We start from the raw sequence: 26,470 nt of genomic DNA on the forward strand, positions 1-26,470 counted from the left end.
TGATTGGCTCCGGGCTGGGGCAGTGCCCAATCGGGGCCCAGGGCCGGGCCTGACGTTGGAAGCCAGGGGAAGACGAGCTGTCGTCCTGCTGGGGTAGGGGAAGGGGTGGGGCCGGGGGAGGTCAGGCTCCAGCAGTGGGAGGGGCGTGAGGTCCGCCTGCGGCAGTTGGTGACCTTCCCGCTCCCCTCAGGGCAGAGCCGCCGGCCTGAGAATGAGGGCGCTGCTGAGCCCAGGGGCTGGGATGGCCCGTTGCTGCTGTGGTCCCAGAGCTCCACCCGAGACCTGAGGGAAACCTTCTGCCCGTGAGTCCTCTCCCGCTTGTCTGTCAGCTTGTTTGAAGCATGCTGGGTTTTCTGCCCAGCTGGCTAAGGGGAGTCCCTGGAAATGCAATGGTGTGGGTTTTGGCAGACTTCAGGGAAGACATGCCAGATGAGCCTGGGAGACTCCAGCTTAATCTGGATTCAGGAGATATCTCTTCGGGCCAGCTAGTAATTGTAGGATAAGCCTAATGAGTCTTCACAGGATGAAGAGAGTAACGTGCCAAGGTAGCATTCGATGTCCTCATTCGAGAGGATGAAGCTGGTGCTCAGAGAAGGGGGGAACTTGGCCACAGCAAGGAGGTGTGCACCCAGACAGAACCCCCAGATCCGGCCATTGGAGCTCAGGGAGGCCACTGGTGTGGCTTGTCCCTGTGGCAGGGGCCGAGGCACGCAGCCCACCCTGATTCCTGTGGGGGCCTGACTTGGGAAGTGCCATCTGGTAGCTTTGAGACTCACCAAACCAAATTGCACTGGAGAGAGGAGGGACACCTTCCTTCATCCGCCCCCCACCCCCGCCGGCTTCCCACATACCCTGACCCCTTTCTCTCGATTTCGGAGCCATTTCCAGAGTCCCGCTCATATGACCTCATTCGAAGTGCACTGTGGACGAGCTGCCATCTGCAGCTGCTACCACAGCAGCCAAGGGCTTTAGCTCCCGAGTACCTCCCTTCCTTTGGAACTTGGGGGCCCTCTACTCCCCACTTGCACACCACAGACCTTTGCTGAGGATTGTGGGGACCCTCACTCAGTTTGCAGCACATTGTAGCCATCCCTGTCCTCCCTTGAAACTCAGCTTGTGAGCTCCTTTGGAGCAGCGTGGCCCACCTGGCTGCAACGGAAGAGACACAGCTGACAGTGAAACAACAGCTTAGATCTGAGAGCCGGAAAGCTCTGTCAAAAGGGACCTCCCTCTTCACGCCGTAGAGGCTGTAGGAGCCGCCAGGGTTTCGGAACCAGTGCTGGGGCCAAAATGACTCCACAGCTGTTTTCCTTCCTGGGGAGGGTTCTGGCTTGAGTGGGAATGGCTCAAGTCTAAGGTTCTGAAAGCCCACTGTGTGCAGATGCACGGTACACAGAGAGGAGAAGGTGGAGTCCTGCCCTGGAGGTGGTCACAGCTCACGGATGAGCCAGGCAGGCAGGCAGGCAGGGCATGAGAACACCTGAGCTGCCTTCATGAGTGAATGGTGTGGGGGCAGAGGAAGAGAAGCCGGTCTGCTCCCTCATGTGGTGCCCAGGGCAGGTTGTCCCCAGAGGAAACCCTTACGACGGTGAGGAGAATCCCTGCTGTTTCCCAAGGGGTTCCGTCGGTGCGTGTCTTCCCCGGAGCGCTCAGGCCGTCTCTAAAGTACACTGGCCATGGGCATTGCCTCTCCTTGGAACTTCCCATGTGTTTCTCTTTTTTATGGAACAGTGATTTTCTAGAGGGGTTCTGGGCCACAAGGATGTTGGGTCATTTTCTAGCCTTCTGTCATGAAGAACGCTTTCCTGGGCGTTGGGGTGGTTTGTTGTTCCAGCTCCCTTTCTTGGCTTCTTTTGGGAGCTGGTGCAACAAGACGAGCTCAGCCTCTGCCTTCTGGCGGAGATGTCACCCTTGAAACAGCAATGCCTGCCTGGAGATAATGATGGCAGTGGCCAAAAGGGCTTCGTTTGGCACATGGTATCTTGAAAGGACGTACACCGTCCTTTCAGATATCAAAGGCTAGTTCAAATGACATAAAAATGAGAACTCTCCAATGGAGTCTTACAGTAGGTGGAGAGTCCGAAAAACACTGCTTCAGTCATTTCACGGAGAGTCATTGATTGGGGACACCAAGAATATAGGAAGGAATGCACAAAGAAAAGATGAAATTGTGTTCAGGATCGGGGGAAGGGATGAACAGGGCGTGCTTGCCTTGAATCCAGGCTTTGTTGGGGGGTGGGGCATAAAGATCAAACGGGTCTGAAACTACCAAGTGGTGATGGTAACACAGTATCACCAGAGTTACACAACAGTGTTCCCAAATTGCAACAATGATGAGAAAGTTTACGAATCCCAACTTAACCAACAAAAATACAGGAAACCATACAAAAAAGAAAACATCACCAGAAAGGTGGAAACAAACCAAATGCAAAGCAGTTCAGGGGAAAGGAACTCCATGTCCCCTGGGGGCAGACCGAGTTGCCGGCGTCCACGGTGAGCAGACGGGGATGGAGGCTGCAGAGCCGACCGCTCCCCTGGACGTGGTGTTTCCGGCAAGGGCTCTGGGTGTCTGTCCAGAGCGGGGGCTCGTTCTCCCTGCAGGGGTGGGTGAGTCATCGTGGGCGTCTGGGTGTTGCGCGGGAGCCAGGGCAGGCTCTCCCTGCCGAGGCGGTGACTCCTCCTCTGCCTCGGGTTGTCCTGCCAGAGCCCGAGCAGGTACAGGTGCACGTGGAGGTGGAGGTTCTGGCTGAGGGGGTGGGACATCAGTGCCTGGGGCTGGGGGTCCTGCAGGCACAGAGATCCGATCTGCCCGGTGTGCTGGCCAGTACCCAGCTGGCCTGGTGTCTCTGCGAGGGCAAGTCTCGGTTCTCCATCTGCCCTCGGTGGATCCCTGGGTCCTGCACCTGGAGCCACCACCTCTGTAGGGACAGGTCTGGGAAGTGGAGCCTGGTTCCAGTTGGAGGTCAGTGCTAGAGCTGGGGGAGAAGCAAAGTTTGCCCACAGGCCAGCCTTGGCATGTGCGTATCCCGGGACAGAAAGCTTCCAAGAGATTCCCAAAGAATACCCAGCGTCGGATGTCTTTTGGGACTGAAGTGTGCAAGACGGGGGGCGGGGGGTGTGAGGCCAGTGCTTGCTGCAGGCCCAGCAGCAGCTTTCGGGGACTCGTCCCTGTGTAGCTCAGCACCCCGTCCCCACACACTCCCGTGCAGCAGCCCCAGCGTCCTCACCTCTGTGCTCTGGCGTGCTGGGCTCCAGGTCCTCCTGCTGCCTCAGAGGCCGGGGTTCTCGGGACTCTGGGTCGGAGCCGGGTGTGCTGAGCTCCGTGGCAGCCTCAGACTGGGCCGGCGGGTGTATCCTAGGCGGTGTCTCTGCAGCAGGCCTTCCCCGCCTCCTCTTCTCCCCCGGTGGGGCTGATGCCTCCGTGGGCACGCTCACCTGGAGCCTGCACTGGGCCTCAGGGGCGGGGGGGTGGTGCTCCGACCCCTCCCTCCGGGAGGTGGATGGGGTGTCCCCGTCCTCGGCCTCATCACGTGGGAAGCTCTGCAACGACAGTGACCGTCAGCCAGCCATGCTGGGAGTTTTCCAAGCTGGGCCTGGCCAGTGGAACCGCTGCTTCTGCCTGCTCGAACTTCTCTTCCCAGAAGGGTCAGAGACGTGTGTCTGCTCAGATCCCCACCCGGGAGGAAAGAGACCCACCTGTGGGTGTGAGGTCAGCCTGGGCGGCCGCCGCTGCCCGCACACTCCCCATCGGGCCCAGCCTGCTCTCCCCTGGGGTGTGGACACAACTTGTCCGCAGGCTTCTGACCCCACATCCGCCTGGGCTTCCTTGAGGGAGACACACCCCGAGAAACCCGCATCCACACACACAGGCAAAGGACCCGGTGTTTCCGGGTGGCATGGGCGAGGTGGCCTGGCCCGGCCTGGGGCTCCCCGTGTTACCTTTCTGTTTCTCCGGGCAAACGGCCAGAGGCCTCTCGGGGGTGTCCTGAGCCAACGTCGACAGGGTGCCCACGCACACTGCCTGTGAGCTCTCCTGAGGCCCCGGCCTCTGGGCATGGGCAAACAGCAGAACATCCTGGCAGCAAGTGATCTGGCTGGGGGCTCCTCTCCGCTCTGGAGGCCTGGATACCCGGGTTGCGGGTTCTGTTGGGTTCTGTTGCCGGCAGGTGACATCATCGCCTGGGGTTCGTGCTGAGGTCCCTTCCCCAAAACTTCCCAAGGGAATCTCTGGGTTTCTGACTGCTCGACCACCCCCCTTAGGCCATGTGCAGGCACAGAGACGCCCACACAGCCCAGCCCACAGCCCTGGGGAGGCCTGGGTGCAGCCAGGGCCTGAGCTCCGAGGGCCCTGCTGCTCTCAGACCAGGCTCCTTCTTCTCATAAGTGGTGTGGCCCTGGACAAGCATATGCCCCTCAGGGTTTCCCCAGTCTCTCCATCTGCAGAGTGGGGGTCATTCTCCCATCTGCTTCCTAGGTCTGTCGGCCTACGAGCAGCTCCATGCCTTTCCACCTGGGGCCGATATCACGTGGAGCTCGTGCGCTGAGACTTCAGAAAGAAAGATTCCATCCAGGGCTGACATAGCACAGAATGGGGCAGAACGAGGCCTGGATGTGCCGTGGTACCCAGGAAAAGGCACTCCCCCTCCTGACTGTTTTGAGACCCCGCATCCAAGTTGGAGGACCGAAAGGAAGACTCGAAGGTCTCCCTCTCTTGTAGAAAAGAGTAGCCAACTTTCTGGTCCTGTTTCCATTGAGATTCTGTTCAAGTGTCCCAGCTCGGCTTCTGCGGGTGGCTGAGCTTCTAATGGCTCCCTGCGTTCTTGTCTTTTCCTCTGCAAACCTTCCGTCCTTTTCCCCCTTCTGGGGTGGATGGGCGCTGTCATTGCTTCTACCTTCGAGACAGATTGAGGAAAAGTCTGGACCATCGACTCCTTTCCTCTCTTTGGTTCTGTGTCTCTCTCTGGCTGTGTCCCTCTCTTTTCCTTTCTCAATTCCCTCTGTGTCTTCCTCTTTCTCTCTCGTGTGTGAATGGATGGATGCTAGGAATTCCACATGTATATGATTAGATGAGGGTTATGTTTTAGGGATAGGTTAGAGGGAGAGAAAGGCTTCAGGTCGGAGTTGGTCATAGGGGAAGGGTCAAGGGTGGTGGTGGTGTTTCTTGGAATCTGAGTGCTGTGCATTCTTCGTCTCTTTCCATATGAACCCCTTCTCAGATACACCACTTGGAAGGAGTCTCTCGTGTTCCGTTTCCTATCTTTTGCATTTGTGAATGCTTAGCTTCTCTGTTGTGAAGAGGTTCCATTGGATGGAAACCCATTGGTGTACTTCGTGTACCTCTTTCCCTTAATTGAAGAGACCCATTTCTACCTCCGCCCAGCAAATGGCAAGGAGACTCTGATGTTAAGGAGCCTTTGACCTACGCTTCTTTCTAGCTATCTCATGACATCAGTCTTTAGGGTGAGGTTTTTCCCCAATATTGAGGTGGTCTGAGATCCAAACCAATAGCGTTCTTCAGATGTAGCTGTCTGGGTTTCCCATGGACATTGATTGAAGAGGCTTTCTTGTTCCCATTTGGATAATCTCCCCTTCTGTGTCAGAGATGAGTTGACGATGGATGCTGGGGTTTGTTTCTGGACCCTCAACTTTATTCCATCGATCTGGATCTGTGTGTGTTGTTGTATTCCCAATAGCATACTGTCCTGCCGCTGCTGCTGCTGCTGCTAAGTCACTTCAGTCGTGTCAGACTCTGCGCGACCCCATGGCCTGCAGCCTACCAGGCTCCTCCGTCCAGGGCATTTTCCAGGCAAGAGTACTGGAGTGGGTCGCCACTGCCTTCTCCGATACTCTCCTGAGGATCCTAGTTTGGTCGTCTAATTTCCTTTCACACAACCTTGGATGTCCGTATCGGGGCCTTTTCGTCGGATTGTATTGACAATTTAGGCTCTTTTCTGTTTCCGTAACCCCTTTTGCAATTCTTTGTTCGGTGCGAAAATGCATTGGCATTTTGGGAGGAATAGCATCGAAGCTGTGGATTGCCTTGTGGGGCTGTGACATCATTTTCCCAATAGGAATTTTTCAAGCCCTGAGCACAGCTTCTCTCTCCAGTGATTGGTGTGGGCTTGATCTTCCTTCTTCCATCTCTCGCCGTTTTGTGAGAACAGGTGCATCCTTCCCTTCTGGGTTAGATGGACTCGTGGATATCACTTCAGTGCATGGCATTGTCAGTGGGGGTGATAATTCCCTTCTCATTGGAAGACTTTGCTGTGAGTATTAGAAATGCAAGTGACTTCTCTTCCCCTTCCTCCCTGTCCATCTCTCAGAGCCACCGGGAAACAGAGGCCTCATCCACGGTCACACAGGCCTGAGGGGGTGCAACTAGACTGTTGTTTCTTCAGGCCCTCAGTGCTGGACATCATCCGGGATCCTCTGTGTGTGTCTTCCTCAGTCTGGTGTCCCTTCAGACCTTTCCCTAGTTTTCACAGGCTTGTTGTGTTGGTGTTCTTTGTCTGTTTGGAGACGCATCCTTGATAAGCTTTGTGTTTCCACTCATTCGTCTGGCGATGTATGACCTGTCTTTTGCTTTTGTCATGAGGTCTTTCCCACAGTAGATATCTTTGATTTTGCCAAGTCCACTGTATTCTCTGGGTTTTTTTGTGGACTGCCTTTTAGTTTTGTGTGTGAAGACTCAAAGCACGTGTCCGGTTTCTGCTCATTGTTCTTCTAGATTGGTGACAAGTTTTCACGGAAAGTTTGTCTAGGGATAAGTGGAAGTGAACTCGGTGTAAGGTGTCAAGTCTCCATCTCCATTCATGTCATCCCCTGCAGTTTCCAATTCCCTGTTCCTGAGTGGTTTTGGAGACCTTGTGGGGAGTTTGGTTGCATTGGAGTTTGCATTACCACCTTGATTCGATTCACACTGTTCTGCCGTCAGGGACACTGTCAAGGGGGAGTGAGGAGCAGCCTGCACTTCCAGCAGTGACCACACGGTGGGGCGAGTGCTGCTCTCCCCTCTGGGAGCCCCAGGCCACAGGCATCCCAGTGAGGAGCCAGCTCTGTGCTCAGCTGAAAGGAGTTAGTCTCTCAGGGGCCTCTGAGCCCTTGCCTTTGGATCACCCAGGGTGGGCATTGACTGGGACAGAAAAAATTGCCCTGAATTCCATGGACGGAAGAGCCTGGCTGTGTAGAGTTCGTGGGTTGCCGTGAATCAGACACAACTGAGGACAGAAAAATTCAATACATTAAAACACTTTTGGGGGGTGGGGGTGAGTGAAAGGGGGTGATGTGGGTTTTTTTGTCTTATATAACAGCCAAGGGAAATCTAGTTTAAACCTAAATTCACATAGACGGGAAAGGTATAGCTCTCCGTCACCCTATTAAAAAAAAAAAAAAAAACTACTAAACTTTTCTGAAAGTTTATTTAGTAGCTTCCTTGAGCAGTTCATGGTGAAGCTTTTTTTTTTTTTTTTTTTTCTGTGACATTGGCCTCATTAAAAAGTACGGTTTGCCTTTACTGGATAATTTTGTTCATTGGTTTCTTAGGGAACCTTGGTAATATTTGAGTTTCCTGGGGAGTATGGTCACATGACCTGGCCCTGGCCAATCGGTGCGTTCCACCTCCCTGGCCACTGTGATTGGCTCCGGGCTGGGGCAGTGCCCAATCGGGGCCCAGGGCCGGGCCTGACGTTGGAAGCCAGGGGAAGACGAGCTGTCGTCCTGCTGGGGTAGGGGAAGGGGTGGGGCCGGGGGAGGTCAGGCTCCAGCAGTGGGAGGGGCGTGAGGTCCGCCTGCGGCAGTTGGTGACCTTCCCGCTCCCCTCAGGGCAGAGCCGCCGGCCTGAGAATGAGGGCGCTGCTGAGCCCAGGGGCTGGGATGGCCCGTTGCTGCTGTGGTCCCAGAGCTCCACCCGAGACCTGAGGGAAACCTTCTGCCCGTGAGTCCTCTCCCGCTTGTCTGTCAGCTTGTTTGAAGCATGCTGGGTTTTCTGCCCAGCTGGCTAAGGGGAGTCCCTGGAAATGCAATGGTGTGGGTTTTGGCAGACTTCAGGGAAGACATGCCAGATGAGCCTGGGAGACTCCAGCTTAATCTGGATTCAGGAGATATCTCTTCGGGCCAGCTAGTAATTGTAGGATAAGCCTAATGAGTCTTCACAGGATGAAGAGAGTAACGTGCCAAGGTAGCATTCGATGTCCTCATTCGAGAGGATGAAGCTGGTGCTCAGAGAAGGGGGGAACTTGGCCACAGCAAGGAGGTGTGCACCCAGACAGAACCCCCAGATCCGGCCATTGGAGCTCAGGGAGGCCACTGGTGTGGCTTGTCCCTGTGGCAGGGGCCGAGGCACGCAGCCCACCCTGATTCCTGTGGGGGCCTGACTTGGGAAGTGCCATCTGGTAGCTTTGAGACTCACCAAACCAAATTGCACTGGAGAGAGGAGGGACACCTTCCTTCATCCGCCCCCCACCCCCGCCGGCTTCCCACATACCCTGACCCCTTTCTCTCGATTTCGGAGCCATTTCCAGAGTCCCGCTCATATGACCTCATTCGAAGTGCACTGTGGACGAGCTGCCATCTGCAGCTGCTACCACAGCAGCCAAGGGCTTTAGCTCCCGAGTACCTCCCTTCCTTTGGAACTTGGGGGCCCTCTACTCCCCACTTGCACACCACAGACCTTTGCTGAGGATTGTGGGGACCCTCACTCAGTTTGCAGCACGTTGAAGCCATCCCTGTCCTCCCTTGAAACTCAGCTTGTGAGCTCCTTTGGAGCAGCGTGGCCCACCTGGCTGCAACGGAAGAGACACAGCTGACAGTGAAACAACAGCTTAGATCTGAGAGCCGGAAAGCTCTGTCAAAAGGGACCTCCCTCTTCACGCCGTAGAGGCTGTAGGAGCCGCCAGGGTTTCGGAACCAGTGCTGGGGCCAAAATGACTCCACAGCTGTTTTCCTTCCTGGGGAGGGTTCTGGCTTGAGTGGGAATGGCTCAAGTCTAAGGTTCTGAAAGCCCACTGTGTGCAGATGCACGGTACACAGAGAGGAGAAGGTGGAGTCCTGCCCTGGAGGTGGTCACAGCTCACGGATGAGCCAGGCAGGCAGGCAGGCAGGGCATGAGAACACCTGAGCTGCCTTCATGAGTGAATGGTGTGGGGGCAGAGGAAGAGAAGCCGGTCTGCTCCCTCATGTGGTGCCCAGGGCAGGTTGTCCCCAGAGGAAACCCTTACGACGGTGAGGAGAATCCCTGCTGTTTCCCAAGGGGTTCCGTCGGTGCGTGTCTTCCCCGGAGCGCTCAGGCCGTCTCTAAAGTACACTGGCCATGGGCATTGCCTCTCCTTGGAACTTCCCATGTGTTTCTCTTTTTTATGGAACAGTGATTTTCTAGAGGGGTTCTGGGCCACAAGGATGTTGGGTCATTTTCTAGCCTTCTGTCATGAAGAACGCTTTCCTGGGCGTTGGGGTGGTTTGTTGTTCCAGCTCCCTTTCTTGGCTTCTTTTGGGAGCTGGTGCAACAAGACGATCTCAGCCTCTGCCTTCTGGCGGAGATGTCACCCTTGAAACAGCAATGCCTGCCTGGAGATAATGATGGCAGTGGCCAAAAGGGCTTCGTTTGGCACATGGTATCTTGAAAGGACGTACACCGTCCTTTCAGATATCAAAGGCTAGTTCAAATGACATAAAAATGAGAACTCTCCAATGGAGTCTTACAGTAGGTGGAGAGTCCGAAAAACACTGCTTCAGTCATTTCATGGAGAGTCATTGATTGGGGACACCAAGAATATAGGAAGGAATGCACAAAGAAAAGATGAAATTGTGTTCAGGATCGGGGGAAGGGATGAACAGGGCGTGCTTGCCTTGAATCCAGGCTTTGTTGGGGGGTGGGGCATAAAGATCAAACGGGTCTGAAACTACCAAGTGGTGATGGTAACACAGTATCACCAGAGTTACACAACAGTGTTCCCAAATTGCAACAATGATGAGAAAGTTTACGAATCCCAACTTAACCAACAAAAATACAGGAAACCATACAAAAAAGAAAACATCACCAGAAAGGTGGAAACAAACCAAATGCAAAGCAGTTCAGGGGAAAGGAACTCCATGTCCCCTGGGGGCAGACCGAGTTGCCGGCGTCCACGGTGAGCAGACAGGGATGGAGGCTGCAGAGCCGACCGCTCCCCTGGACGTGGTGTTTCCGGCAAGGGCTCTGGGTGTCTGTCCAGAGCGGGGGCTCGTTCTCCCTGCAGGGGTGGGTGAGTCATCGTGGGCGTCTGGGTGTTGCGCGGGAGCCAGGGCAGGCTCTCCCTGCCGAGGCGGTGACTCCTCCTCTGCCTCGGGTTCTCCTGCCAGAGCCCGAGCAGGTACAGGTGCACGTGGAGGTGGAGGTTCTGGCTGAGGGGGTGGGACATCAGTGCCTGGGGCTGGGGGTCCTGCAGGCACGGAGATCCGATCTGCCCAGTGTGCTGGCCAGTACCCAGCTGGCCTGGTGTCTCTGCGAGGGCAAGTCTCGGTTCTCCATCTGCCCTCGGTGGATCCCTGGGTCCTGCACCTGGAGCCACCACCTCTGTAGGGACAGGTCTGGGAAGTGGAGCCTGGTTCCAGTTGGAGGTCAGTGCTAGAGCTGGGGGAGAAGCAAAGTTTGCCGACAGGCCAGCCTTGGCATGTGCGTATCCCGGGACAGAAAGCTTCCAAGAGATTCCCAAAGAATACCCAGCGTCGGATGTCTTTTGGGACTGAAGTGTGCAAGACGGGGGGCGGGGGGTGTGAGGCCAGTGCTTGCTGCAGGCCCAGCAGCAGCTTTCGGGGACTCGTCCCTGTGTAGCTCAGCACCCCGTCCCCACACACTCCCGTGCAGCAGCCCCAGCGTCCTCACCTCTGTGCTCTGGCGTGCTGGGCTCCAGGTCCTCCTGCTGCCTCAGAGGCCGGGGTTCTCGGGACTCTGGGTCGGAGCCGGGTGTGCTGAGCTCCGTGGCAGCCTCAGACTGGGCCGGCGGGTGTATCCTAGGCGGTGTCTCTGCAGCAGGCCTTCCCCGCCTCCTCTTCTCCCCCGGTGGGGCTGATGCCTCCGTGGGCACGCTCACCTGGAGCCTGCACTGGGCCTCAGGGGCGGGGGGGTGGTGCTCCGACCCCTCCCTCCGGGAGGTGGATGGGGTGTCCCCGTCCTCGGCCTCATCACGTGGGAAGCTCTGCAACGACAGTGACCGTCAGCCAGCCATGCTGGGAGTTTTCCAAGCTGGGCCTGGCCAGTGGAACCGCTGCTTCTGCCTGCTCGAACTTCTCTTCCCAGAAGGGTCAGAGACGTGTGTCTGCTCAGATCCCCACCCGGGAGGAAAGAGACCCACCTGTGGGTGTGAGGTCAGCCTGGGCGGCCGCCGCTGCCCGCACACTCCCCATCGGGCCCAGCCTGCTCTCCCCTGGGGTGTGGACACAACTTGTCCGCAGGCTTCTGACCCCACATCCGCCTGGGCTTCCTTGAGGGAGACACACCCCGAGAAACCCGCATCCACACACACAGGCAAAGGACCCGGTGTTTCCGGGTGGCATGGGCGAGGTGGCCTGGCCCGGCCTGGGGCTCCCCGTGTTACCTTTCTGTTTCTCCGGGCAAACGGCCAGAGGCCTCTCGGGGGTGTCCTGAGCCAACGTCGACAGGGTGCCCACGCACACTGCCTGTGAGCTCTCCTGAGGCCCCGGCCTCTGGGCATGGGCAAACAGCAGAACATCCTGGCAGCAAGTGATCTGGCTGGGGGCTCCTCTCCGCTCTGGAGGCCTGGATACCCGGGTTGCGGGTTCTGTTGGGTTCTGTTGCCGGCAGGTGACATCATCGCCTGGGGTTCGTGCTGAGGTCCCTTCCCCAAAACTTCCCAAGGGAATCTCTGGGTTTCTGACTGCTCGACCACCCCCCTTAGGCCATGTGCAGGCACAGAGACGCCCACACAGCCCAGCCCACAGCCCTGGGGAGGCCTGGGTGCAGCCAGGGCCTGAGCTCCGAGGGCCCTGCTGCTCTCAGACCAGGCTCCTTCTTCTCATAAGTGGTGTGGCCCTGGACAAGCATATGCCCCTCAGGGTTTCCCCAGTCTCTCCATCTGCAGAGTGGGGGTCATTCTCCCATCTGCTTCCTAGGTCTGTCGGCCTACGAGCAGCTCCATGCCTTTCCACCTGGGGCCGATATCACGTGGAGCTCGTGCGCTGAGACTTCAGAAAGAAAGATTCCATCCAGGGCTGACATAGCACAGAATGGGGCAGAACGAGGCCTGGATGTGCCGTGGTACCCAGGAAAAGGCACTCCCCCTCCTGACTGTTTTGAGACCCCGCATCCAAGTTGGAGGACCGAAAGGAAGACTCGAAGGTCTCCCTCTCTTGTAGAAAAGAGTAGCCAACTTTCTGGTCCTGTTTCCATTGAGATTCTGTTCAAGTGTCCCAGCTCGGCTTCTGCGGGTGGCTGAGCTTCTAATGGCTCCCTGCGTTCTTGTCTTTTCCTCTGCAAACCTTCCGTCCTTTTCCCCCTTCTGGGGTGGATGGGCGCTGTCATTGCTTCTACCTTCGAGACAGATTGAGGAAAAGTCTGGACCATCGACTCCTTTCCTCTCTTTGGTTCTGTGTCTCTCTCTGGCTGTGTCCCTCTCTTTTCCTTTCTCAATTCCCTCTGTGTCTTCCTCTTTCTCTCTCGTGTGTGAATGGATGGATGCTAGGAATTCCACATGTATATGATTAGATGAGGGTTATGTTTTAGGGATAGGTTAGAGGGAGAGAAAGGCTTCAGGTCGGAGTTGGTCATAGGGGAAGGGTCAAGGGTGGTGGTGGTGTTTCTTGGAATCTGAGTGCTGTGCATTCTTCGTCTCTTTCCATATGAACCCCTTCTCAGATACACCACTTGGAAGGAGTCTCTCGTGTTCCGTTTCCTATCTTTTGCATTTGTGAATGCTTAGCTTCTCTGTTGTGAAGAGGTTCCATTGGATGGAAACCCATTGGTGTACTTCGTGTACCTCTTTCCCTTAATTGAAGAGACCCATTTCTACCTCCGCCCAGCAAATGGCAAGGAGACTCTGATGTTAAGGAGCCTTTGACCTACGCTTCTTTCTAGCTATCTCATGACATCAGTCTTTAGGGTGAGGTTTTTCCCCAATATTGAGGTGGTCTGAGATCCAAACCAATAGCGTTCTTCAGATGTAGCTGTCTGGGTTTCCCATGGACATTGATTGAAGAGGCTTTCTTGTTCCCATTTGGATAATCTCCCCTTCTGTGTCAGAGATGAGTTGACGATGGATGCTGGGGTTTGTTTCTGGACCCTCAACTTTATTCCATCGATCTGGATCTGTGTGTGTTGTTGTATTCCCAATAGCATACTGTCCTGCCGCTGCTGCTGCTGCTGCTAAGTCACTTCAGTCGTGTCAGACTCTGCGCGACCCCATGGCCTGCAGCCTACCAGGCTCCTCCGTCCAGGGCATTTTCCAGGCAAGAGTACTGGAGTGGGTCGCCATTGCCTTCTCCGATACTCTCCTGAGGATCCTAGTTTGGTCGTCTAATTTCCTTTCACACAACCTTGGATGTCCGTATCGGGGCCTTTTCGTCGGATTGTATTGACAATTTAGGCTCTTTTCTGTTTCCGTAACCCCTTTTGCAATTCTTTGTTCGGTGCGAAAATGCATTGGCATTTTGGGAGGAATAGCATCGAAGCTGTGGATTGCCTTGTGGGGCTGTGACATCATTTTCCCAATAGGAATTTTTCAAGCCCTGAGCACAGCTTCTCTCTCCAGTGATTGGTGTGGGCTTGATCTTCCTTCTTCCATCTCTCGCCGTTTTGTGAGAACAGGTGCATCCTTCCCTTCTGGGTTAGATGGACTCGTGGATATCACTTCAGTGCATGGCATTGTCAGTGGGGGTGATAATTCCCTTCTCATTGGAAGACTTTGCTGTGAGTATTAGAAATGCAAGTGACTTCTCTTCCCCTTCCTCCCTGTCCATCTCTCAGAGCCACCGGGAAACAGAGGCCTCATCCACGGTCACACAGGCCTGAGGGGGTGCAACTAGACTGTTGTTTCTTCAGGCCCTCAGTGCTGGACATCATCCGGGATCCTCTGTGTGTGTCTTCCTCAGTCTGGTGTCCCTTCAGACCTTTCCCTAGTTTTCACAGGCTTGTTGTGTTGGTGTTCTTTGTCTGTTTGGAGACGCATCCTTGATAAGCTTTGTGTTTCCACTCATTCGTCTGGCGATGTATGACCTGTCTTTTGCTTTTGTCATGAGGTCTTTCCCACAGTAGATATCTTTGATTTTGCCAAGTCCACTGTATTCTCTGGGTTTTTTTGTGGACTGCCTTTTAGTTTTGTGTGTGAAGACTCAAAGCACGTGTCCGGTTTCTGCTCATTGTTCTTCTAGATTGGTGACAAGTTTTCACGGAAAGTTTGTCTAGGGATAAGTGGAAGTGAACTCGGTGTAAGGTGTCAAGTCTCCATCTCCATTCATGTCATCCCCTGCAGTTTCCAATTCCCTGTTCCTGAGTGGTTTTGGAGACCTTGTGGGGAGTTTGGTTGCATTGGAGTTTGCATTACCACCTTGATTCGATTCACACTGTTCTGCCGTCAGGGACACTGTCAAGGGGGAGTGAGGAGCAGCCTGCACTTCCAGCAGTGACCACACGGTGGGGCGAGTGCTGCTCTCCCCTCTGGGAGCCCCAGGCCACAGGCATCCCAGTGAGGAGCCAGCTCTGTGCTCAGCTGAAAGGAGTTAGTCTCTCAGGGGCCTCTGAGCCCTTGCCTTTGGATCACCCAGGGTGGGCATTGACTGGGACAGAAAAAATTGCCCTGAATTCCATGGACGGAAGAGCCTGGCTGTGTAGAGTTCGTGGGTTGCCGTGAATCAGACACAACTGAGGACAGAAAAATTCAATACATTAAAACACTTTTGGGGGGTGGGGGTGAGTGAAAGGGGGTGATGTGGGTTTTTTTGTCTTATATAACAGCCAAGGGAAATCTAGTTTAAACCTAAATTCACATAGACGGGAAAGGTATAGCTCTCCGTCACCCTATTAAAAAAAAAAAAAAACTACTAAACTTTTCTGAAAGTTTATTTACTAGCTTCCTTGAGCAGTTCATGGTGAAGCTTTTTTTTTTTTTTTTTTTTTTTCTGTGACATTGGCCTCATTAAAAAGTACGGTTTGCCTTTACTGGATAATTTTGTTCATTGGTTTCTTAGGGAACCTTGGTAATATTTGAGTTTCCTGGGGAGTATGGTCACATGACCTGGCCCTGGCCAATCGGTGCGTTCCACCTCCCTGGCCACTGTGATTGGCTCCGGGCTGGGGCAGTGCCCAATCGGGGCCCAGGGCCGGGCCTGACGTTGGAAGCCAGGGGAAGACGAGCTGTCGTCCTGCTGGGGTAGGGGAAGGGGTGGGGCCGGGGGAGGTCAGGCTCCAGCAGTGGGAGGGGCGTGAGGTCCGCCTGCGGCAGTTGGTGACCTTCCCGCTCCCCTCAGGGCAGAGCCGCCGGCCTGAGAATGAGGGCGCTGCTGAGCCCAGGGGCTGGGATGGCCCGTTGCTGCTGTGGTCCCAGAGCTCCACCCGAGACCTGAGGGAAACCTTCTGCCCGTGAGTCCTCTCCCGCTTGTCTGTCAGCTTGTTTGAAGCATGCTGGGTTTTCTGCCCAGCTGGCTAAGGGGAGTCCCTGGAAATGCAATGGTGTGGGTTTTGGCAGACTTCAGGGAAGACATGCCAGATGAGCCTGGGAGACTCCAGCTTAATCTGGATTCAGGAGATATCTCTTCGGGCCAGCTAGTAATTGTAGGATAAGCCTAATGAGTCTTCACAGGATGAAGAGAGTAACGTGCCAAGGTAGCATTCGATGTCCTCATTCGAGAGGATGAAGCTGGTGCTCAGAGAAGGGGGGAACTTGGCCACAGCAAGGAGGTGTGCACCCAGACAGAACCCCCAGATCCGGCCATTGGAGCTCAGGGAGGCCACTGGTGTGGCTTGTCCCTGTGGCAGGGGCCGAGGCACGCAGCCCACCCTGATTCCTGTGGGGGCCTGACTTGGGAAGTGCCATCTGGTAGCTTTGAGACTCACCAAACCAAATTGCACTGGAGAGAGGAGGGACACCTTCCTTCATCCACCCCCCACCCCCGCCGGCTTCCCACATACCCTGACCCCTTTCTCTCGATTTCGGAGCCATTTCCAGAGTCCCGCTCATATGACCTCATTCGAAGTGCACTGTGGACGAGCTGCCATCTGCAGCTGCTACCACAGCAGCCAAGGGCTTTAGCTCCCGAGTACCTCCCTTCCTTTGGAACTTGGGGGCCCTCTACTCCCCACTTGCACACCACAGACCTTTGCTGAGGATTGTGGGGACCCTCACTCAGTTTGCAGCACGTTGTAGCCATCCCTGTCCTCCCTTGAAACTCAGCTTGTGAGCTCCTTTGGAGCAGCGTGGCCCACCTGGCTGCAACGGAAGAGACACAGCTGACAGTGAAACAACAGCTTAGATCTGAGAGCCGGAAAGCTCTGTCAAAAGGGACCTCCCTCTTCACGCCGTAGAGGCTGTAGGAGCCGCCAGGGTTTCGGAACCAGTGCTGGGGCCAAAATGACTCCACAGCTGTTTTCCTTCCTGGGGAGGGTTCTGGCTTGAGTGGGAATGGCTCAAGTCTAAGGTTCTGAAAGCCCACTGTGTGCAGATGCACGGTACACAGAGAGGAGAAGGTGGAGTCCTGCCCTGGAGGTGGTCACAGCTCACGGATGAGCCAGGCAGGCAGGCAGGCAGGGCATGAGAACACCTGAGCTGCCTTCATGAGTGAATGGTGTGGGGGCAGAGGAAGAGAAGCCGGTCTGCTCCCTCATGTGGTGCCCAGGGCAGGTTGTCCCCAGAGGAAACCCTTACGACGGTGAGGAGAATCCCTGCTGTTTCCCAAGGGGTTCCGTCGGTGCGTGTCTTCCCCGGAGCGCTCAGGCCGTCTCTAAAGTACACTGGCCATGGGCATTGCCTCTCCTTGGAACTTCCCATGTGTTTCTCTTTTTTATGGAACAGTGATTTTCTAGAGGGGTTCTGGGCCACAAGGATGTTGGGTCATTTTCTAGCCTTCTGTCATGAAGAACGCTTTCCTGGGCGTTGGGGTGGTTTGTTGTTCCAGCTCCCTTTCTTGGCTTCTTTTGGGAGCTGGTGCAACAAGACGAGCTCAGCCTCTGCCTTCTGGCGGAGATGTCACCCTTGAAACAGCAATGCCTGCCTGGAGATAATGATGGCAGTGGCCAAAAGGGCTTCGTTTGGCACATGGTATCTTGAAAGGACGTACACCGTCCTTTCAGATATCAAAGGCTAGTTCAAATGACATAAAAATGAGAACTCTCCAATGGAGTCTTACAGTAGGTGGAGAGTCCGAAAAACACTGCTTCAGTCATTTCACGGAGAGTCATTGATTGGGGACACCAAGAATATAGGAAGGAATGCACAAAGAAAAGATGAAATTGTGTTCAGGATCGGGGGAAGGGATGAACAGGGCGTGCTTGCCTTGAATCCAGGCTTTGTTGGGGGGTGGGGCATAAAGATCAAACGGGTCTGAAACTACCAAGTGGTGATGGTAACACAGTATCACCAGAGTTACACAACAGTGTTCCCAAATTGCAACAATGATGAGAAAGTTTACGAATCCCAACTTAACCAACAAAAATACAGGAAACCATACAAAAAAGAAAACATCACCAGAAAGGTGGAAACAAACCAAATGCAAAGCAGTTCAGGGGAAAGGAACTCCATGTCCCCTGGGGGCAGACCGAGTTGCCGGCGTCCACGGTGAGCAGACAGGGATGGAGGCTGCAGAGCCGACCGCTCCCCTGGACGTGGTGTTTCCGGCAAGGGCTCTGGGTGTCTGTCCAGAGCGGGGGCTCGTTCTCCCTGCAGGGGTGGGTGAGTCATCGTGGGCGTCTGGGTGTTGCGCGGGAGCCAGGGCAGGCTCTCCCTGCCGAGGCGGTGACTCCTCCTCTGCCTCGGGTTGTCCTGCCAGAGCCCGAGCAGGTACAGGTGCACGTGGAGGTGGAGGTTCTGGCTGAGGGGGTGGGACATCAGTGCCTGGGGCTGGGGGTCCTGCAGGCACGGAGATCCGATCTGCCCAGTGTGCTGGCCAGTACCCAGCTGGCCTGGTGTCTCTGCGAGGGCAAGTCTCGGTTCTCCATCTGCCCTCGGTGGATCCCTGGGTCCTGCACCTGGAGCCACCACCTCTGTAGGGACAGGTCTGGGAAGTGGAGCCTGGTTCCAGTTGGAGGTCAGTGCTAGAGCTGGGGGAGAAGCAAAGTTTGCCCACAGGCCAGCCTTGGCATGTGCGTATCCCGGGACAGAAAGCTTCCAAGAGATTCCCAAAGAATACCCAGCGTCGGATGTCTTTTGGGACTGAAGTGTGCAAGACGGGGGGCGGGGGGTGTGAGGCCAGTGCTTGCTGCAGGCCCAGCAGCAGCTTTCGGGGACTCGTCCCTGTGTAGCTCAGCACCCCGTCCCCACACACTCCCGTGCAGCAGCCCCAGCGTCCTCACCTCTGTGCTCTGGCGTGCTGGGCTCCAGGTCCTCCTGCTGCCTCAGAGGCCGGGGTTCTCGGGACTCTGGGTCGGAGCCGGGTGTGCTGAGCTCCGTGGCAGCCTCAGACTGGGCCGGCGGGTGTATCCTAGGCGGTGTCTCTGCAGCAGGCCTTCCCCGCCTCCTCTTCTCCCCCGGTGGGGCTGATGCCTCCGTGGGCACGCTCACCTGGAGCCTGCACTGGGCCTCAGGGGCGGGGGGGTGGTGCTCCGACCCCTCCCTCCGGGAGGTGGATGGGGTGTCCCCGTCCTCGGCCTCATCACGTGGGAAGCTCTGCAACGACAGTGACCGTCAGCCAGCCATGCTGGGAGTTTTCCAAGCTGGGCCTGGCCAGTGGAACCGCTGCTTCTGCCTGCTCGAACTTCTCTTCCCAGAAGGGTCAGAGACGTGTGTCTGCTCAGATCCCCACCCGGGAGGAAAGAGACCCACCTGTGGGTGTGAGGTCAGCCTGGGCGGCCGCCGCTGCCCGCACACTCCCCATCGGGCCCAGCCTGCTCTCCCCTGGGGTGTGGACACAACTTGTCCGCAGGCTTCTGACCCCACATCCGCCTGGGCTTCCTTGAGGGAGACACACCCCGAGAAACCCGCATCCACACACACAGGCAAAGGACCCGGTGTTTCCGGGTGGCATGGGCGAGGTGGCCTGGCCCGGCCTGGGGCTCCCCGTGTTACCTTTCTGTTTCTCCGGGCAAACGGCCAGAGGCCTCTCGGGGGTGTCCTGAGCCAACGTCGACAGGGTGCCCACGCACACTGCCTGTGAGCTCTCCTGAGGCCCCGGCCTCTGGGCATGGGCAAACAGCAGAACATCCTGGCAGCAAGTGATCTGGCTGGGGGCTCCTCTCCGCTCTGGAGGCCTGGATACCCGGGTTGCGGGTTCTGTTGGGTTCTGTTGCCGGCAGGTGACATCATCGCCTGGGGTTCGTGCTGAGGTCCCTTCCCCAAAACTTCCCAAGGGAATCTCTGGGTTTCTGACTGCTCGACCACCCCCCTTAGGCCATGTGCAGGCACAGAGACGCCCACACAGCCCAGCCCACAGCCCTGGGGAGGCCTGGGTGCAGCCAGGGCCTGAGCTCCGAGGGCCCTGCTGCTCTCAGACCAGGCTCCTTCTTCTCATAAGTGGTGTGGCCCTGGACAAGCATATGCCCCTCAGGGTTTCCCCAGTCTCTCCATCTGCAGAGTGGGGGTCATTCTCCCATCTGCTTCCTAGGTCTGTCGGCCTACGAGCAGCTCCATGCCTTTCCACCTGGGGCCGATATCACGTGGAGCTCGTGCGCTGAGACTTCAGAAAGAAAGATTCCATCCAGGGCTGACATAGCACAGAATGGGGCAGAACGAGGCCTGGATGTGCCGTGGTACCCAGGAAAAGGCACTCCCCCTCCTGACTGTTTTGAGACCCCGCATCCAAGTTGGAGGACCGAAAGGAAGACTCGAAGGTCTCCCTCTCTTGTAGAAAAGAGTAGCCAACTTTCTGGTCCTGTTTCCATTGAGATTCTGTTCAAGTGTCCCAGCTCGGCTTCTGCGGGTGGCTGAGCTTCTAATGGCTCCCTGCGTTCTTGTCTTTTCCTCTGCAAACCTTCCGTCCTTTTCCCCCTTCTGGGGTGGATGGGCGCTGTCATTGCTTCTACCTTCGAGACAGATTGAGGAAAAGTCTGGACCATCGACTCCTTTCCTCTCTTTGGTTCTGTGTCTCTCTCTGGCTGTGTCCCTCTCTTTTCCTTTCTCAATTCCCTCTGTGTCTTCCTCTTTCTCTCTCGTGTGTGAATGGATGGATGCTAGGAATTCCACATGTATATGATTAGATGAGGGTTATGTTTTAGGGATAGGTTAGAGGGAGAGAAAGGCTTCAGGTCGGAGTTGGTCATAGGGGAAGGGTCAAGGGTGGTGGTGGTGTTTCTTGGAATCTGAGTGCTGTGCATTCTTCGTCTCTTTCCATATGAACCCCTTCTCAGATACACCACTTGGAAGGAGTCTCTCGTGTTCCGTTTCCTATCTTTTGCATTTGTGAATGCTTAGCTTCTCTGTTGTGAAGAGGTTCCATTGGATGGAAACCCATTGGTGTACTTCGTGTACCTCTTTCCCTTAATTGAAGAGACCCATTTCTACCTCCGCCCAGCAAATGGCAAGGAGACTCTGATGTTAAGGAGCCTTTGACCTACGCTTCTTTCTAGCTATCTCATGACATCAGTCTTTAGGGTGAGGTTTTTCCCCAATATTGAGGTGGTCTGAGATCCAAACCAATAGCGTTCTTCAGATGTAGCTGTCTGGGTTTCCCATGGACATTGATTGAAGAGGCTTTCTTGTTCCCATTTGGATAATCTCCCCTTCTGTGTCAGAGATGAGTTGACGATGGATGCTGGGGTTTGTTTCTGGACCCTCAACTTTATTCCATCGATCTGGATCTGTGTGTGTTGTTGTATTCCCAATAGCATACTGTCCTGCCGCTGCTGCTGCTGCTGCTAAGTCACTTCAGTCGTGTCAGACTCTGCGCGACCCCATGGCCTGCAGCCTACCAGGCTCCTCCGTCCAGGGCATTTTCCAGGCAAGAGTACTGGAGTGGGTCGCCATTGCCTTCTCCGATACTCTCCTGAGGATCCTAGTTTGGTCGTCTAATTTCCTTTCACACAACCTTGGATGTCCGTATCGGGGCCTTTTCGTCGGATTGTATTGACAATTTAGGCTCTTTTCTGTTTCCGTAACCCCTTTTGCAATTCTTTGTTCGGTGCGAAAATGCATTGGCATTTTGGGAGGAATAGCATCGAAGCTGTGGATTGCCTTGTGGGGCTGTGACATCATTTTCCCAATAGGAATTTTTCAAGCCCTGAGCACAGCTTCTCTCTCCAGTGATTGGTGTGGGCTTGATCTTCCTTCTTCCATCTCTCGCCGTTTTGTGAGAACAGGTGCATCCTTCCCTTCTGGGTTAGATGGACTCGTGGATATCACTTCAGTGCATGGCATTGTCAGTGGGGGTGATAATTCCCTTCTCATTGGAAGACTTTGCTGTGAGTATTAGAAATGCAAGTGACTTCTCTTCCCCTTCCTCCCTGTCCATCTCTCAGAGCCACCGGGAAACAGAGGCCTCATCCACGGTCACACAGGCCTGAGGGGGTGCAACTAGACTGTTGTTTCTTCAGGCCCTCAGTGCTGGACATCATCCGGGATCCTCTGTGTGTGTCTTCCTCAGTCTGGTGTCCCTTCAGACCTTTCCCTAGTTTTCACAGGCTTGTTGTGTTGGTGTTCTTTGTCTGTTTGGAGACGCATCCTTGATAAGCTTTGTGTTTCCACTCATTCGTCTGGCGATGTATGACCTGTCTTTTGCTTTTGTCATGAGGTCTTTCCCACAGTAGATATCTTTGATTTTGCCAAGTCCACTGTATTCTCTGGGTTTTTTTGTGGACTGCCTTTTAGTTTTGTGTGTGAAGACTCAAAGCACGTGTCCGGTTTCTGCTCATTGTTCTTCTAGATTGGTGACAAGTTTTCACGGAAAGTTTGTCTAGGGATAAGTGGAAGTGAACTCGGTGTAAGGTGTCAAGTCTCCATCTCCATTCATGTCATCCCCTGCAGTTTCCAATTCCCTGTTCCTGAGTGGTTTTGGAGACCTTGTGGGGAGTTTGGTTGCATTGGAGTTTGCATTACCACCTTGATTCGATTCACACTGTTCTGCCGTCAGGGACACTGTCAAGGGGGAGTGAGGAGCAGCCTGCACTTCCAGCAGTGACCACACGGTGGGGCGAGTGCTGCTCTCCCCTCTGGGAGCCCCAGGCCACAGGCATCCCAGTGAGGAGCCAGCTCTGTGCTCAGCTGAAAGGAGTTAGTCTCTCAGGGGCCTCTGAGCCCTTGCCTTTGGATCACCCAGGGTGGGCATTGACTGGGACAGAAAAAATTGCCCTGAATTCCATGGACGGAAGAGCCTGGCTGTGTAGAGTTCGTGGGTTGCCGTGAATCAGACACAACTGAGGACAGAAAAATTCAATACATTAAAACACTTTTGGGGGGTGGGGGTGAGTGAAAGGGGGTGATGTGGGTTTTTTTGTCTTATATAACAGCCAAGGGAAATCTAGTTTAAACCTAAATTCACATAGACGGGAAAGGTATAGCTCTCCGTCACCCTATTAAAAAAAAAAAAAAAAACTACTAAACTTTTCTGAAAGTTTATTTACTAGCTTCCTTGAGCAGTTCATGGTGAAGCTTTTTTTTTTTTTTTTTTTTTTCTGTGACATTGGCCTCATTAAAAAGTACGGTTTGCCTTTACTGGATAATTTTGTTCATTGGTTTCTTAGGGAACCTTGGTAATATTTGAGTTTCCTGGGGAGTATGGTCACATGACCTGGCCCTGGCCAATCGGTGCGTTCCACCTCCCTGGCCACTGTGATTGGCTCCGGGCTGGGGCAGTGCCCAATCGGGGCCCAGGGCCGGGCCTGACGTTGGAAGCCAGGGGAAGACGAGCTGTCGTCCTGCTGGGGTAGGGGAAGGGGTGGGGCCGGGGGAGGTCAGGCTCCAGCAGTGGGAGGGGCGTGAGGTCCGCCTGCGGCAGTTGGTGACCTTCCCGCTCCCCTCAGGGCAGAGCCGCCGGCCTGAGAATGAGGGCGCTGCTGAGCCCAGGGGCTGGGATGGCCCGTTGCTGCTGTGGTCCCAGAGCTCCACCCGAGACCTGAGGGAAACCTTCTGCCCGTGAGTCCTCTCCCGCTTGTCTGTCAGCTTGTTTGAAGCATGCTGGGTTTTCTGCCCAGCTGGCTAAGGGGAGTCCCTGGAAATGCAATGGTGTGGGTTTTGGCAGACTTCAGGGAAGACATGCCAGATGAGCCTGGGAGACTCCAGCTTAATCTGGATTCAGGAGATATCTCTTCGGGCCAGCTAGTAATTGTAGGATAAGCCTAATGAGTCTTCACAGGATGAAGAGAGTAACGTGCCAAGGTAGCATTCGATGTCCTCATTCGAGAGGATGAAGCTGGTGCTCAGAGAAGGGGGGAACTTGGCCACAGCAAGGAGGTGTGCACCCAGACAGAACCCCCAGATCCGGCCATTGGAGCTCAGGGAGGCCACTGGTGTGGCTTGTCCCTGTGGCAGGGGCCGAGGCACGCAGCCCACCCTGATTCCTGTGGGGGCCTGACTTGGGAAGTGCCATCTGGTAGCTTTGAGACTCACCAAACCAAATTGCACTGGAGAGAGGAGGGACACCTTCCTTCATCCACCCCCCACCCCCGCCGGCTTCCCACATACCCTGACCCCTTTCTCTCGATTTCGGAGCCATTTCCAGAGTCCCGCTCATATGACCTCATTCGAAGTGCACTGTGGACGAGCTGCCATCTGCAGCTGCTACCACAGCAGCCAAGGGCTTTAGCTCCCGAGTACCTCCCTTCCTTTGGAACTTGGGGGCCCTCTACTCCCCACTTGCACACCACAGACCTTTGCTGAGGATTGTGGGGACCCTCACTCAGTTTGCAGCACGTTGTAGCCATCCCTGTCCTCCCTTGAAACTCAGCTTGTGAGCTCCTTTGGAGCAGCGTGGCCCACCTGGCTGCAACGGAAGAGACACAGCTGACAGTGAAACAACAGCTTAGATCTGAGAGCCGGAAAGCTCTGTCAAAAGGGACCTCCCTCTTCACGCCGTAGAGGCTGTAGGAGCCGCCAGGGTTTCGGAACCAGTGCTGGGGCCAAAATGACTCCACAGCTGTTTTCCTTCCTGGGGAGGGTTCTGGCTTGAGTGGGAATGGCTCAAGTCTAAGGTTCTGAAAGCCCACTGTGTGCAGATGCACGGTACACAGAGAGGAGAAGGTGGAGTCCTGCCCTGGAGGTGGTCACAGCTCACGGATGAGCCAGGCAGGCAGGCAGGCAGGGCATGAGAACACCTGAGCTGCCTTCATGAGTGAATGGTGTGGGGGCAGAGGAAGAGAAGCCGGTCTGCTCCCTCATGTGGTGCCCAGGGCAGGTTGTCCCCAGAGGAAACCCTTACGACGGTGAGGAGAATCCCTGCTGTTTCCCAAGGGGTTCCGTCGGTGCGTGTCTTCCCCGGAGCGCTCAGGCCGTCTCTAAAGTACACTGGCCATGGGCATTGCCTCTCCTTGGAACTTCCCATGTGTTTCTCTTTTTTATGGAACAGTGATTTTCTAGAGGGGTTCTGGGCCACAAGGATGTTGGGTCATTTTCTAGCCTTCTGTCATGAAGAACGCTTTCCTGGGCGTTGGGGTGGTTTGTTGTTCCAGCTCCCTTTCTTGGCTTCTTTTGGGAGCTGGTGCAACAAGACGAGCTCAGCCTCTGCCTTCTGGCGGAGATGTCACCCTTGAAACAGCAATGCCTGCCTGGAGATAATGATGGCAGTGGCCAAAAGGGCTTCGTTTGGCACATGGTATCTTGAAAGGACGTACACCGTCCTTTCAGATATCAAAGGCTAGTTCAAATGACATAAAAATGAGAACTCTCCAATGGAGTCTTACAGTAGGTGGAGAGTCCGAAAAACACTGCTTCAGTCATTTCACGGAGAGTCATTGATTGGGGACACCAAGAATATAGGAAGGAATGCACAAAGAAAAGATGAAATTGTGTTCAGGATCGGGGGAAGGGATGAACAGGGCGTGCTTGCCTTGAATCCAGGCTTTGTTGGGGGGTGGGGCATAAAGATCAAACGGGTCTGAAACTACCAAGTGGTGATGGTAACACAGTATCACCAGAGTTACACAACAGTGTTCCCAAATTGCAACAATGATGAGAAAGTTTACGAATCCCAACTTAACCAACAAAAATACAGGAAACCATACAAAAAAGAAAACATCACCAGAAAGGTGGAAACAAACCAAATGCAAAGCAGTTCAGGGGAAAGGAACTCCATGTCCCCTGGGGGCAGACCGAGTTGCCGGCGTCCACGGTGAGCAGACAGGGATGGAGGCTGCAGAGCCGACCGCTCCCCTGGACGTGGTGTTTCCGGCAAGGGCTCTGGGTGTCTGTCCAGAGCGGGGGCTCGTTCTCCCTGCAGGGGTGGGTGAGTCATCGTGGGCGTCTGGGTGTTGCGCGGGAGCCAGGGCAGGCTCTCCCTGCCGAGGCGGTGACTCCTCCTCTGCCTCGGGTTCTCCTGCCAGAGCCCGAGCAGGTACAGGTGCACGTGGAGGTGGAGGTTCTGGCTGAGGGGGTGGGACATCAGTGCCTGGGGCTGGGGGTCCTGCAGGCACGGAGATCCGATCTGCCCAGTGTGCTGGCCAGTACCCAGCTGGCCTGGTGTCTCTGCGAGGGCAAGTCTCGGTTCTCCATCTGCCCTCGGTGGATCCCTGGGTCCTGCACCTGGAGCCACCACCTCTGTAGGGACAGGTCTGGGAAGTGGAGCCTGGTTCCAGTTGGAGGTCAGTGCTAGAGCTGGGGGAGAAGCAAAGTTTGCCCACAGGCCAGCCTTGGCATGTGCGTATCCCGGGACAGAAAGCTTCCAAGAGATTCCCAAAGAATACCCAGCGTCGGATGTCTTTTGGGACTGAAGTGTGCAAGACGGGGGGCGGGGGGTGTGAGGCCAGTGCTTGCTGCAGGCCCAGCAGCAGCTTTCGGGGACTCGTCCCTGTGTAGCTCAGCACCCCGTCCCCACACACTCCCGTGCAGCAGCCCCAGCGTCCTCACCTCTGTGCTCTGGCGTGCTGGGCTCCAGGTCCTCCTGCTGCCTCAGAGGCCGGGGTTCTCGGGACTCTGGGTCGGAGCCGGGTGTGCTGAGCTCCGTGGCAGCCTCAGACTGGGCCGGCGGGTGTATCCTAGGCGGTGTCTCTGCAGCAGGCCTTCCCCGCCTCCTCTTCTCCCCCGGTGGGGCTGATGCCTCCGTGGGCACGCTCACCTGGAGCCTGCACTGGGCCTCAGGGGCGGGGGGGTGGTGCTCCGACCCCTCCCTCCGGGAGGTGGATGGGGTGTCCCCGTCCTCGGCCTCATCACGTGGGAAGCTCTGCAACGACAGTGACCGTCAGCCAGCCATGCTG

The 26,470-nt window shown here is 55.5% G+C and overlaps 1 long non-coding RNA gene across 2 annotated transcripts; it reads left to right on the forward strand.

Moving 5' to 3' along the window:
• Positions 1 to 7,824: 7,824 nt before the first annotated feature.
• On the forward strand, positions 7,825 to 25,293 carry LOC145534161 (uncharacterized). Of its 2 annotated transcripts, XR_014074292.1 has the most exons (3): positions 7,825 to 7,933; positions 15,454 to 15,565; positions 23,087 to 25,293. It is a non-coding gene; the product is annotated as an uncharacterized LOC145534161 (long non-coding RNA). The 2 variants fall into 2 exon arrangements; XR_014074291.1 differs by lacking the exon at positions 7,825 to 7,933 and having other exon boundaries at positions 15,346 to 15,565.
• Positions 25,294 to 26,470: the final 1,177 nt, after the last annotated feature.

Source organism: Giraffa tippelskirchi, chromosome 14, assembly GCF_054371585.1.
Source record: "Giraffa tippelskirchi isolate mGirTip1 chromosome 14, T2T-mGirTip1v1.2.pri, whole genome shotgun sequence".
Lineage (NCBI taxonomy): Eukaryota > Metazoa > Chordata > Mammalia > Artiodactyla > Giraffidae > Giraffa > Giraffa tippelskirchi.